Genomic DNA, 13,545 nt, shown 5'->3' with positions numbered 1-13,545 from the left:
CCATCACTGCCCAGGGAGTAGCACTCACACTCTCCTGGCAGCCCTTTCAGTAGTAGTCAGGAATTGAACAGGTTGTTGGTCCTCGTTCCATTCTCATTTACATGCAATGAATCTATGGCCTGCGGGGAGGGCAGTGGGGAAGGATAGGGACCTATTGTAAGACTGGTTTCCTGCCAGTTTGCCTCTTGATTTTGGGCAGGGAATGGACACTGATGTTTCTGTAAGCTGAAAATCCGGAAGCCTCTCAAGTGGCCAGCAGCCAAGGTTCTGACCATCTCTCCATCAGATGGTCATCAAATATCCCCATATCAGATCACTGGAAAATCAATGCCTGAACTGTCAATCTAACCCAGGCCACATTCTACCACAGAGGAAATCATTACAGCTAAGAGCCAAATATTATAGATATGTCACCATCATGTAAAGAATCTGATCAACCTGTACACACCCATCTTGCCAGTGCTCAGAGGGTCAAAGTCACCTTGTCTAACCGGGCTGTTCAACAGCAGTCGCCAAACCAAAAGAACACTGGTGAAGAAGGTTTATATTTATTCTCTATATTCATCTAAATTGATGAGCTAATCTATACAGAGAGGCTGCTATTGCCCCCTGAGGCCTAAACCAGAGCAGCCTGAGTATTAATGAAAGATTGCAGTTTGGCACAACAGTCTCTATCTTGAAGAGCTAAGCAACAGAAGATCCTGGAGCTGTGATCGATGGAAAAGAAGCACTGAAAATCAATAATGAAGAGCTAGGAAGCTTTCCCTTGTGTCCCAGCAAACAGCTATCTCTGAACGAACGTCAGTAAAAACGGTATCACATCACTGTTTGTGGGAGCTTGCTGTGCAAAAACCGTTTCCCTATTACAATAGTGACCACATTTCTAAATAGAAAATCATTGGCTGCAAAGCACCTTAGGACATCATAAGGTTCAAAAGGCGCTATAAAAATGCAAGATAAATCACTGGAAATGTACATTCAGTTAGCTTGTCTACATCAAATGGCTTTATTGTACATGCCACAGTTGCCAACTCTTACGTTGTAGCTGTTGACACTGATTTGTACTACTTATATTCACTCCAGGGACTCCCTTCATGGTATAAATGAGCACCATATATCTGGGAATAATATGGAAAGGGTATTGAATTTCCCACTGCTAATATCTCCACCTTGATGATCTCAAACAGTTACCAAAATCAAGTAACTGATTGCTAAGCTTATTGACTTGTGAATTTACTAGGCTATGTGTTATTCCATCAATAAGATCATAAGACATTGGAGCAGAAGTAGGCCACTAGGTCCATCGACTCTGCTCCGCTATTCAGTGAGATCTGATGAATGACATATGATAATCCTCAACTCCACTTTCCCACCTTATCCCCATAACCATTGATTCCCTTAGTGATTAAAAATCTGCCTATCTCAGCTTTGAACATACTTACTTACTCAGCCTCTACAGCCCTTTAGGCTAAATAATTCCACAGATCCACCAGCCTCTGAGAGAGAAAAATTCCTTTTTGTCTATATCTTAAATAGACGACCCCTTACTCTGAGATTATGCCCTCTGGCCCAAGACGCTCCTACAAGGGGGAAACTATCTGTCCGTATCTATCAATTGGTAAGCTTAAAAAAATAATCTTGCAGCTGAGTAGATCTTTTCAATTTTCATTGCTGACCTTCAGTATGAGCAAAAGCTATCTGCACTTATTGTAAAATGTTTCAAAATGGAAAGGAAAGAAGATTGAGTAGGGTATAAAACACAATGCCATTTCTATTTGCTTTTTGCAACTTCTAAAAGACCAGTCAAATCTTGTTTGTAATTTCTTCTTTGGGGGGTAATTTGGTCAAGTTAGTTATTTGTTCCCCCACGGGGATCAAAATGAAATTGGGAGCTTGAGTATGGCATATAAAATACAGAAACTGTAACTTTCCAGTATTTAAACAAATATTATTTAACCTTCGTGTTGGTTATATTTTTATTGAGAAATCAGCATTGGTACCTTTGAGGCTCAAAACCTTTGTTGAGAGAGAGGATGTGACTCTCAGAGGTTTTCCCAGAAGTGGCCAAACCATGAACAAGAGTGTTATTGATTGTTGGGGTAAAAAAGAGATGTGGAAAGCTACATCCTCAGGTGTAAAGCTGAAAAGAGAGAAATGTTGCTGAAGTTTTTCATCTTCCACTCATCAGGACAAATGCAAGATTGCCAAATTTCAAGCAATCACAACAATTTATACTGGAGGAGAAAAGGGTGCTCATTGTTTTTCAATTTGACTCTGATTGGCCGAGATATTGCCATGGAGAAAGCAATGAGGAATGAGAGGGTCCCCAGTCATCCGGATAATTCAAATAAGGCAAACATATTCCTTTTGTTGGCAGAGAACAGGTCCCTGCATTTGAATATATGTCACTTCAATGTCCGAGCTCGACTGGTTATCTTAAATTGGTTGTTGGTGTAACTATTGGCACATTCAGGATTGCTCAGCAAGTGAGCCCAGTCATGGAAACACATCTAACAGTAGTTGTTTTGTTTAGGGTATTGTAAGCGTGGGCTGATTTAGTATGGCCTGTACTCTTCTTATTAATAGTAATCTTTATTCTCACAAGTAGGCTTATATTAACAGTGCAATGAAGATACTGTAAAAAGCCCCTAGTCGCCACACTCCGGCACCTGTTCGAGTACACAGAGGGAGAAATCAGAATGACCAATTCACCTAACAGCACATCTTTCGGGACTTGTGTGGAGGAAACCGGAGCACCCGGAAGAAACCCATGCAGACACAGGGAGAACGTGCAGACTCCGCACAGACAGTGACCCAAACCTGGGACCCTGGCACAGTTAAGCAACAGTGCTAATCACTGTGAAACTGTTACAATCAACCAAAGGAACATGGTGTCTGATTCGATCAGCTAATTGTTAGGACAAACAGCTACTTATCAGGCATTGCATAAGCACTGAAATTCATACCCAATGTTGCTCAATTGTGTGCTAGGCAGAACATACTTTTGGACTGACTGCAGCATCCTGTTAGTGAAAAATACCACTTGCATAGCCACCGCATGATAGCAGCATGAAATAGCTTGCTAAGTCTGCTGTTGGTGAAATATGTTCTGCACACAATCAACATATTTAGGAAATTTGCTTAGCTGAAGGAGACAGAGAAGAGAAATTATGGCACTCTAATTGGCTGGATGTGGCCTGTGGTGTTGCACAAACATCAGTGGTCGGGCCTCAAATACTCACTAGATTCATGAATGACTTAGATAATGGGATAGAAAGCCACATATTCAAGTATGCCAATGGCTAAAGATAGGCACCATTGTAAGCAATGTAGGTGGAAACTTAAAATACAAAGATATATAAATGGATTCAGTAAATGGGCAAAATTATAGTAAATGGATTTCATTGTTGGCTAACATGTGGTCATCCGTTTTGGACATAAAAATGTTCAAACTCGGTACTTTCCAAATGGTGAAAAACGAGAACCAGTGAAAGTTCAACGAGGATTGGGGCTCCGGGTGCACAGATTATTGTAAATCCATAGGCAGGTAAGAAAATATTCAAAATAAATAATGAAATGCTGATCTTTATATCTTGAGGAATAAAATACAAAGAGGTAGCAGTCATGCTTCAGCTTTACAAAACCCCAGTCAGATTACATCTGGGGTACTGTGAGGATATATTGGTCTTGGAGGAAGTGCAACATTATTTACCAGAATACCTGGACCCAAGAGTTAAGTTAAGAGAGGATATTACTCAAATTAGGGTTGTATTGCTTAGAAACTAAAAGATTAATGAATGAGTACTGCATCCAGTTCTGGGAAGAATGTGAAGTCATTGGCAAGCGTACGGAGGATATTAACAAGCATGGTTCCAGAGATAAACAATGGTAGCTATGAAGATGGATTGGCAAGGTTGACTCTGTTTTCCTTGGAGAAAAGGTGGAGAGGGGACTTGGTAAAGATATTCAAAAATCTGAGGGGTATGCAGTGAGAAATTGTTCCCTGTCAAGAGGACATCAAGAACTAGGGGCAAAATTCTCCCAAAACGGGAGAAATCGTCAAACTGCCGTAAAACCCGGGCGGGTTTTACGGCATCGCGCCCCTTCCCGACGGGGGACCGATTCTGGTCCCCCGTCGGGGCTAGCAGCCCGACGTCGGAGGCTCCGACAAGTCGGGCTTAACGAAAATCGTTAAGCCCGCTTGTCGGACTTAGCGCCGGCTGACGCGTCATATGACGTCAGCCGCGCATGCGCAGGTGGGAAGACTCCACCCGCGCATGCGCGGGTGACGTCATCGCGTTTTTGCGCGAAACCCGCGCATGCGCGGTCCGGGTTGCCCCTCAGCCGCCCCGCGTATTGATACTGCGGGGCGGCGGAAGGACAAATAGTGCGCGGGCATCGGGCCCGCTGCCCGCGATCGGTTGGCACCGATCGCGGGCCCATGGCACCCTTGGCACGGCCGTGGTACTGCCGTGCCAATCGGTGCCATGGTTATTTTTTTCCAGGTGGTCACGACGTTTTTACGAACGGCAGGACCAGGTGTGTTTGCCGTTCGTAAAAAGGTCGTAAAGGGCTGGGACTTCGGCCCTTCTAACAGCTGTGAATCGCTGCCGGCCGTAAAAAAACGGCGGCAGCGATTCGTGTCGGGACTTCGGCGGGGGGGGGAGAATAGCGGGAGGGCGTCAAAAAAGTCGGGAAGGCCCTCCCGCTATTCTCCCACCCGTCGTGGGGGGGGGGAGAATTTCGCCCTAGAGGTCACAGATTCAATGGGCAAAAGGAGTAGGGGAGATGTGAGGAATAATTTTTTCTCCCAGAGGGTGGGTCGGAGTCTGGAACAAACTTTCTGAGAGGTAGGTTCGATCGAGATATTGGATTGCAGTCTGAAAAGGGAGAATGTGCAAGGTTGCCTGGATAAGGCAGAGGAATGGGACTAGTCAGCAAGCCAGTGCAGACTCGATGGGCTGAATGGACTGCTTCTGCACTGTAAAGATTCTGTGATTTGCTGGAAGTTTTCAAGATATTAAGGAGGACATATAGGCTAGATTGGAAGGAACTAGTAGGAGAGTCTAGAACTGGGGCAAAGTTTAAAAATTAGAGCCACACCTTTCAGGAATGAAATTAGCCAACATTTTCTTCACACAAGGAGTGGTAGAAGTTTCAAACTCTCTTCTGTAAATGACAGTTGATGCCGGATCAGTTGCTAATTTTAAAACTGAGATCGATAGATGTTTGTTAACCAAAGGTATTGAGGGATATGGAACAAAGGAGTTAGGTCACAGAACAACAATGATCTCATCGAGCGACAGAACAGATTCAAAGGGCTAAGTGACCTACTCCTGTTCCAATGATCCTATAGAATACCTCAACATGAACCATGTCTGATATCAGCTAATAGTAGGAAATAAATTAGGGCCATTGCCAAGGGTAGACATGACTGTGAGTTGTGTTATTATAAGAGCCCTTATGAATTCTACCAAATTATTCCCTTAAATTAAACACAAATTGAAATTACAGACAGTGATTCCTATCCTCTGTTCTTTGTTTTACTGGCAGAGCTATCAGGCATGTGAAAGAGGCATATTGTAGTTCATTTCAATGTACATTAAGATGCTGTGCACACTTTAACCAACAAGGTCACTCAATGGCAACAAAAGCTCTGTTTGCCAATCTCTTTTCCCTTATAAATTGTAATTTATATGCAATTGAAATATTCTAATGGACAGTGATACACTTGAATAATTTACCCTGCGAGGAATGTTTTAGTTTTGATATCAGTCAAGCTGCATTGAGAGGAATGATCTTGGACAGGAGTGTCTTGGAGGTATGGCCTGGCTTTAAGGTGTTTTCACTCTTTGAATTCAAGACAAGAGCTTCATATCGACCAGTCGTTCCTATGGCAACAGTGCTTCACTTTTATTTTGGTCATAATACTTCTACATTCTTTATCCTCTTCACCTGATTACCAAACCTCCAATTTAACAAAGATGCTCAGTCGCTTTTGGTGTGTTATTAAAACATTCATAAAATCATATTACCACGTTAGGGAAAGAATACATTAATATTGCTGAGGAGAGGAGGATATAATATTATAGAGAGCTCTGCATTAGCATGTTTGACAAAATCAGGAGTTAAATAATACGCCTCACACAGTTGAAGGGAGCACTTCTGTAAAATAAATTAAACTTGCTGTAAAATTTGCTTCGGTATTTTAGATGTTTTCTCCATATGTAATTAAAAAGGTTCGTAGGCTGCAGAACTCACAGGAATTACCGACTTGGAAAAATCCAATCCAAAAGCTGTCATTTTAGCACATAAATGTATAAATATCCATAAGATGTTTCAATCAAGGGGGGGGGGGGGCCTTTTATGCCTGAAGGTAATGACTCACATTGGGCTACAATTACATATATGCTGTCAGTCCATAATACCTGTCACAGATGAATCTGCTCTGTGTGTGTGTGTGTGTGTGTGTGTGTGTGGAAATATGAGCACTGACTATTTAGGCACCAGGCATTATAGGCAACTTTAATACTGTTCTTACCTTTAATCAAATTAACAAAGCTTCCCATAGAACTTACAGTGCAGAAGGAGGCCATTTGGCCCATTGAGTCTGCATCGGCTTTGGAAAGAGCATCCCACTTAAGCCCACACTTCCAACCTATCCTCGTAACCTAGTAATGTCACCTAACCTGTTTTGGACACTAAGGGCAATTTAGCATGGCCAATCCACCTAACCTGCACATCTTTGGACTGTGGGAGGAAACCGGAGCACCCAGAGGAAACCCACGCAGGCACGGGGAGAACGTGCAGACTCTGCACAGACAGTGACCCAAGCCGGGAATCGAATCTGGAACTCTGGAGCTGTGAAGCAACTGTGCTAACTACTGTGCTACCATATTGCCCACATGTTAACATGGAAACCAAAGGAACGTGGCCTCTTTGGTGCAGAAATTGGGAAATCTGGTCAGGGATGTAGGAATTAAGGGGATTTGAGTACAGGAATAAAGGTGCCTTGTTGCGATTATGTAGCACCTTGGTGAGACCACACCTGGAGAATTGTCCACAGTTTTGGTCTCCTTGTCTAAGAACTAGAAAGGGAGTGCAATGGAGGTTCACCAGACTAATCCCTGGAATGGGGGGTTTGTTTTATGAGGAGAGATTGAGGAAACTGGGCCTATATCGCTAGAGTTTCAAAGAATTGAAACTTGCTCCTCACCATATCAAAGACAGCTAACTTCTTTCTGCTGTGAAAAAGGGGAAGTGAAAGCAGGTAGCTGATTTTAATGTGGTGAGGAGCTGTCAATCACAGCAAGAGTTTATAAACATTGTGATTGGTATCAAAGCAGAGTACTTGAAGCAGGGGGCAGGATTTGTGTTGTGGGGAACGGGAACCTTCCAATGGACTTTAAGGATACCTCAGGCACTGAGCCCCTTGTCACACCACAGGGTCTGGGGGAGGGGGGGGGGGGGGGAGGTAGAGGCTCAGGCTTCCAGCCCATTAAAAAAAAATATTTGTTCATTGCTCATCCCTGAGGGCAAGTAAGAATCAACCACATTTCTGTGGATCTGGAGTCACATGCAGGCCAGACCAGATGAGAACAGCAGATTTCCTGCCACAGGTAGCAGAGATCCCTATGCACAGCAGAGAATCCAGCGCGGGGTGAAAACAGGATTGGCGTCAACCCGTTTCCAATAATCTGACCCTCCGCTGGCGTCGGGATTAAAGCCTGCTCCCCGCATCAGTGGGAGGATGACCCATTTTTATCCAATTACCAGGCCCGGCACCATATTCTCTGGGCGCTCGTGATTCTCCGATCCTTTGGGCCGGAAATCATGTGGTTGAGAATTAGTGCTGGTCCTGACAAGCGTGTATTTGACGCTGTGGAACTAGTGGTGGGCCAAGGTAGTTGCCTTCAAAGTCCATTGGAGGGCCACCCTCCCCACACAATGCAAAACCTGCCCACCCCACCCCCACCAGACAACCCCCACCAGAGAGCATTCAATTAAAGAGACCCCCCCACAAGCCCCTTAATAAAGAAACACCTCACAGAAGCCTTCTAAATTAAACAGATACCTCCTAAATCAAGAGACCCCACAAAAACATCTCAGAAGAGAGACCCCTGTCAAGAGGTCACCCAGAACTGAGACCCCTGTCAGGAAGCCCACCCCCCCAAAACTGAGACCCCTTCCAGGACACCCCCGGAAGAGATCCCCTGTCTGGAAGCTAGCGAGCAGTCCAGACAGAGGCAGGGAAAAATCCCTGCTTTAACACTCACCTGCTGACTCACACACTGGAAGCAGACCTGTCATTTCCTGGAAAGAGAAAACCAGTCAGCTGGGTTGAAACTCCCTCAGATCTTTGATCTGCAAGCCATTTATTCATTTCTCTTTGATATTATTTTACTGGGCTGTGATTCACACCTTCCACACCACTGTCAACATTGTTCCAATGATCCCCCCTCATGGTTGAGTAATTTTGAACTATTCAGCTGTGAAACTAACCTGTTCCAAACATCAAGCTTTGATTGACAGCGTGTGGAGCTAAGTTCTGGTAGTTTTGCAGCTGACCACTTCAAAGTCACTCACCATGAGGGAAGACGATTGGAAATCACTTAATTTGTTTGATTTGTCCGAGATCTCACACACCTCGTAGCACAGATGCATTCACGCTCTCACGGAGACCCTATATGCCCAGATGGCGCAATACATGCACTTCAATGTGGACCGAGCCCACCAGGATGCCCGGGCAGCAGGGTTCGCCACCTTTGCCGGGATGGCCCGGTTCTAGGGGTGATCGACAGGATGCAGATCCCGCTAAGGGCACCTGCAGATGACAGGTCACTCGAGACAAACCATAAGGGGTTCCACTCAATGAACGTGCAACTGATATGTGACCATCAGCTGCGCATCCTACACGTCTGCACCCGATACCCGGGCAGTGTGCACAACACCTTCATCCTGGCACACTCAACGATTCCTAACATGTTTGAGACGGTTGGATGGGGGGGGGGGGGGGTTTGTGGAGCCCAGGCCACCCACAGGGTCCGCCCATTCCCCTCAACATCCGCCCATTCCCTCACCACCCCCTGGCCAGCCCATACCAGCCCACCCCTCACACCCATCTGACAGGGCACCGAGGCAGGCTGTAAGGGGGTAACAGGTGTTTAATGTGAACAAATATTTACAAATTTGTGCCCTAGCCCCTATAACTAAACTGTGCCCTGCACCCATGCCAACTTAAGTAGTGTCTAACTTTCTGGCCTTACAGGCCCTAAAGCCACATCTAGATGGTTCCCCAGATAGTACAGCAGGAGTTGAGGTGGCCTGCTGTGATTCATGCCCCGTGTCCTGCATCCCCGTTCTGCCCGCTGCCCACCAGATGCACCAGGAACAGGAGTGGGGGAGCCCGAGGTGCTGTGGTGTTCCAGCACCTCTCGTGCGGGAGTCACTGGCATGGGTCCCATCACCTCCTTCTCCCTCAGTGTGCCCGATGGCCCCCGGGCTACACCATGAGGTGGAGGTGTGAGCAGAGAGGCCCCCTGAGGCTCCCTCTTCACCTGCCACTGCCAGTCCTGGAGGCCCTCTCTGGTCTTTATCAGGATCCGCACACTCACAACCATGGAGCACAGGGAATGGACCATCTCTGTCTGGGACGGTGCCACATCAAGCTGCGACTGTGGCACCACCTTCTGGGTTTGTGGCACATCAGCCAGTGACTGTGCAATCTCCCTCTGGGACTAGGCCACCTCCCTCTGTGTCTCCGCCACATCAGCCGGCGTCTGGGCAATGCCGCCGACGTTCCGAAACATGGCCTGCTGTGACTGGGCCATGCTCAGGAGCACCACTGTGATTTCCAGGTGGTTTGAAGGGTGAGGGGGAGGTGCATGGTAGATACGTAGGGACCTCTGGGAGGTTGGGGGTGTCAGTTGGGGTACTGGAGGGGGGGGGGGGCTGAAGAGGAGGGATCCCCAGAGACCCCATAGCGGGGTGTCCTATTTGGGGGAATGTGGGGTAGTGACCATGTGTGTGGAGGGTGACATTGCCCATGGGTGGGGAGTGTGGAGGACCCACAAGCTCACTTAGAGATCCGGACACCCTTTCAAAATGGTGGCCCGATCTCTGAGTTCAGCTCCCCACTGCTGTGAAAAATTTTAAATGTGGGCTAAACCGGGAAGAAACTTCCCAGGGCCCAAAAAAAGGAATGCGGGCTTGATTCAAATAAGTCCCATCGCGAGCGTGTTTAGCCACGTGTTTCCTGGTGCTCACAGCGACGAGAAATACATAGCGATACGACGTGACTGGCATTGTATAAGGGGCATCAGTGGGGAACGCGTGGCGGAGGTCAAGGCCACACATAGCCCCATTTTGTACAGTGGGGAGCTCCACTCGCCGGAAGTCCCCAGGTAGTGAGAGGCCCCATAAGCAACCCGCGACCCCCAGTCCAAACACACGATGGGAGGGTCTCCCACACACCCTTACACCCACACAGGGCACCCTCCAGCCCAATCGCAGATGTACAGAAAATGCCAGTTTGGTACCTTGGCAGTGCCAATCTGACAGTGCCCATGCCAGCTGGCAGCGTCACCTGGGCACCTTGACAGTGCCAAGCTGGCACCCATGTGGCACTGCCAGGGCTCCAGGCTGGCACTGCCAGGGTGTCCAGGTGGCACCAACAGTGCCAGGGCAACTCCCTGACCAAATGGAATGCAGCTGGGGCTTCTGAATGCCTGCAGGACCCCCACAAATGCTGATCCATCTGGTCCCCATTTGTGTGTGTGTGGAGTGGTGGGGGGGAGGGGGCTCAGTGCTGAACGGTGCTTACCCAAGGTATCCGAGGCAAAGCGGATGAATCTCAAAGCCTCAGGTACCTCGGGAATCTGCACATTAGAGTCAGCCTTACTGCCTCACTCTAATATGCAGATTTGCCAAAAAGTGATCCTGCCCACAATGGGTCTCCCAGTTTTCATCGACCACGCTGTGCTCCGGGCTGCTATTCAGGTGCAGCGTGGTCATTGGATCGTGCCATAAGTGTCATTTCATAGTGGTGGGGAACTCACGGCAATGCCGGTGGGAAACTCCGAGAAAAACCCGCCACATTATTTCCATTAAATTCCGTCCATAGAGGGACGGCATGCAGTGCAGTGGTTAGCACTGGGACTGCGGCGCTGAGGACCCGGGTTCAAATCCCGGCCCTGGGTCACTGTCCGTGTGGAGTTTGCACATTCTCCCCGTGTCTGCGTGGGTTTTATCCTCACAACCCAAAGATGTGCCACTTAGATGGATTGGCCACGCTAAATTGCCCCTTAATTGGAAAAAAAAATAATTTGGTACTCTAAATTAAAAAAAAAAATTCTGTCCATAGTTTAACCTTGTTAGTTGAATAAATCTCCTTGTTCTTCAAGAAGTCTCCTCGTTGATTCCTCACGCTATTACAGTATGTTTGGGGGGCATGGTGGCACAGTGCTGCCTCACAGTGCCACGCACCCGGGTTCAATTCCAGCCTTAGGAGGGTGTTGAGTCTGTACTTTCTCCCTGTGACTGTGTGGGTTTCCTCTGTGTGCTGCGGTTTCCTCCCACAGTACAAAGATGTGCAGGTGAGGTGGATTGGCCGTGATAAATTGCCTCTTAGTGACCAATAGTCAGCTGGAGTTATGGGGGGAGGGTGGGGGGGTGGGGCTCTTTCAGAGGGTCGATGCAGGCACAATGGGTTGAATGGCCTGTTTCTGCATTGTAGGAATTCTATGATTCTATATATACAATCATGTACAGTAAAGCACCAGGTGAGATGGTGGGCATCTTCGTGACTTCTCATTGATGTTGTGCAAAAGTATCTATCCTGAGTGATGAACTCTACCATCAGTATTTTTCACATCCTTCTCCCACCCCCAGGACAGATACTTCTCAAACTCACAATGACTCAGTTGTTCTGGTTTTGGGAACAATCACAGTTGCTGCAAAAACATAACCCTAGACAGGCTGCCTTTCTACACAGCTGCAGGCAGACGCCTTATGGAAGTAAACATTTCATTAAGTTGGATTCAAACTTGAAAACCCCTTGAATTTGCAAACCAAGTATTTCTGCTTTGCTTTCTTATTCTTCTTGAACATCTTCAGAGAAAACAGAGGCTGAAATACAATATAATTGAATTTCCGTGCTGACCTCAGGCTGTTCCTTGGCACCTTTCTGTATTCACACACTGCAGCATAGTATAGCTGGACCCAGGTTTATCTTCACACTGAGGTGTGAACATGTTTTGCCTTATGTCCACATGAGTTGCATTATTGATTCCAATGTTTCAAATGCTGTAATTAATTAACAGTATCATTTAAGCGTATTTCAAACAATCTGCTCACTGCTGCTTTGAATTTTGACGTTGTTTATCTAGTTGACTATGGAGATCGGATGCTGGATTCTCCGTTTCTGCAACTAAGTGTTGATTCCAACGGAGAATCCGTGGACTTTTACGACAGGAAAATCGGTGTTGCACCTGCACCGATTCTGCGACCGGTGAGAGGCTAGCACCGGTGCCACGTGGAACACCATCAATCGCCATGAAAAGCGGTGCGGGATTCATCGGGTCCGTGATGAGGGTGCGAGCTCCTCATTGTGATGGACACTCGCAGGGTTGACAAGCTGCAGCCGGGCATAAAAATACACTCCCCATACACACACCTATCTGAGCCAAAAAGATGGGACAGGCTGGTGCTGGAGCACCCGTACAGCCAATGGGTTGGCTGCAGCCAGAGGGCACAGGAGGGTGCCGCCGGGGAGTTCACCTATACGACCCAGGGAACCAGGTTTGAAGCAGGCTGTCAGCAGCATGCACAGCCAGCAACGGTAATGACGTTGCATACCCGTCCATCCCGACCCCACAGCCCACCTCCTGGCCTCACCCCCACTACTCCCCCCCGGACCTGGTAGAAGCCCCCCGGCCACCGGCACGACTGAAAGTATGTGAAGTATGACGATGTTGGGCACTGTCTGTACGCCCTTTCTCTCTCTCAGCAGGCACCACGCCAGGTTCATGATTTTTGAGAGCACACGTGGACTGCGCCGTTGTGAATTCGGCCCATCGGAGGTGGAGAATCGCAGGTGGGTCCACTAATGATATGCAAACGGCGTTTAAAGTACGCGAGGCGGGCATCGCATTGACGCCCTTTCCGAGGTGACGGAGCATCGCGATTTGCTATTTGATACACCATCAATAATAGACGACGAGTGATAGACGTAACTGAGGCTTTAATACACTAAACAGCAAGCCTCCTGCCTCTGGACCCGAACTGGGTCCGGAGGCGGAGACTTGCCACCTTTATACAGAATCCCCAGGGGGAGGACCCACAGGTGGAGGCAGCCTGGACAAGCCCAAGGCATGTACAGCACAGTGAATATAATACAATAATCCACCTGTTTAAAAAATGTCCGGCGGGGGGGGGGGGGGGGGGGGGGGGGGGGGGTGAAGTGGTCTTATAAGTCAAGTCTGTCGGGGGCTTTGACCTTCCACTGTGACTGCCTCAGTCCCGGCTGTGGTGTGGGCGCCGGCGTCC

The 13,545-nt window shown here is 47.6% G+C and overlaps 1 long non-coding RNA gene across 1 annotated transcript in view; it reads right to left on the bottom strand.

Moving 5' to 3' along the window:
* LOC119977080 overlaps nt 1-5,236 on the bottom strand; it is a 104,105-nt gene extending 98,869 nt beyond the window's left edge. The window contains exon 1 of the long non-coding RNA XR_005463110.1: nt 5,104-5,236. This is a non-coding gene — a long non-coding RNA (uncharacterized LOC119977080). The remainder of the gene's footprint in view (nt 1-5,103) is intronic.
* Nucleotides 5,237-13,545: the final 8,309 nt, after the last annotated feature.

This window comes from Scyliorhinus canicula, chromosome 14, assembly GCF_902713615.1.
Source record: "Scyliorhinus canicula chromosome 14, sScyCan1.1, whole genome shotgun sequence".
Taxonomy (NCBI): domain Eukaryota; kingdom Metazoa; phylum Chordata; class Chondrichthyes; order Carcharhiniformes; family Scyliorhinidae; genus Scyliorhinus; species Scyliorhinus canicula.
The sequence above is the reverse complement of the archived record's forward strand: the minus strand, read 5'-3'. Positions and strand labels throughout refer to the sequence as shown.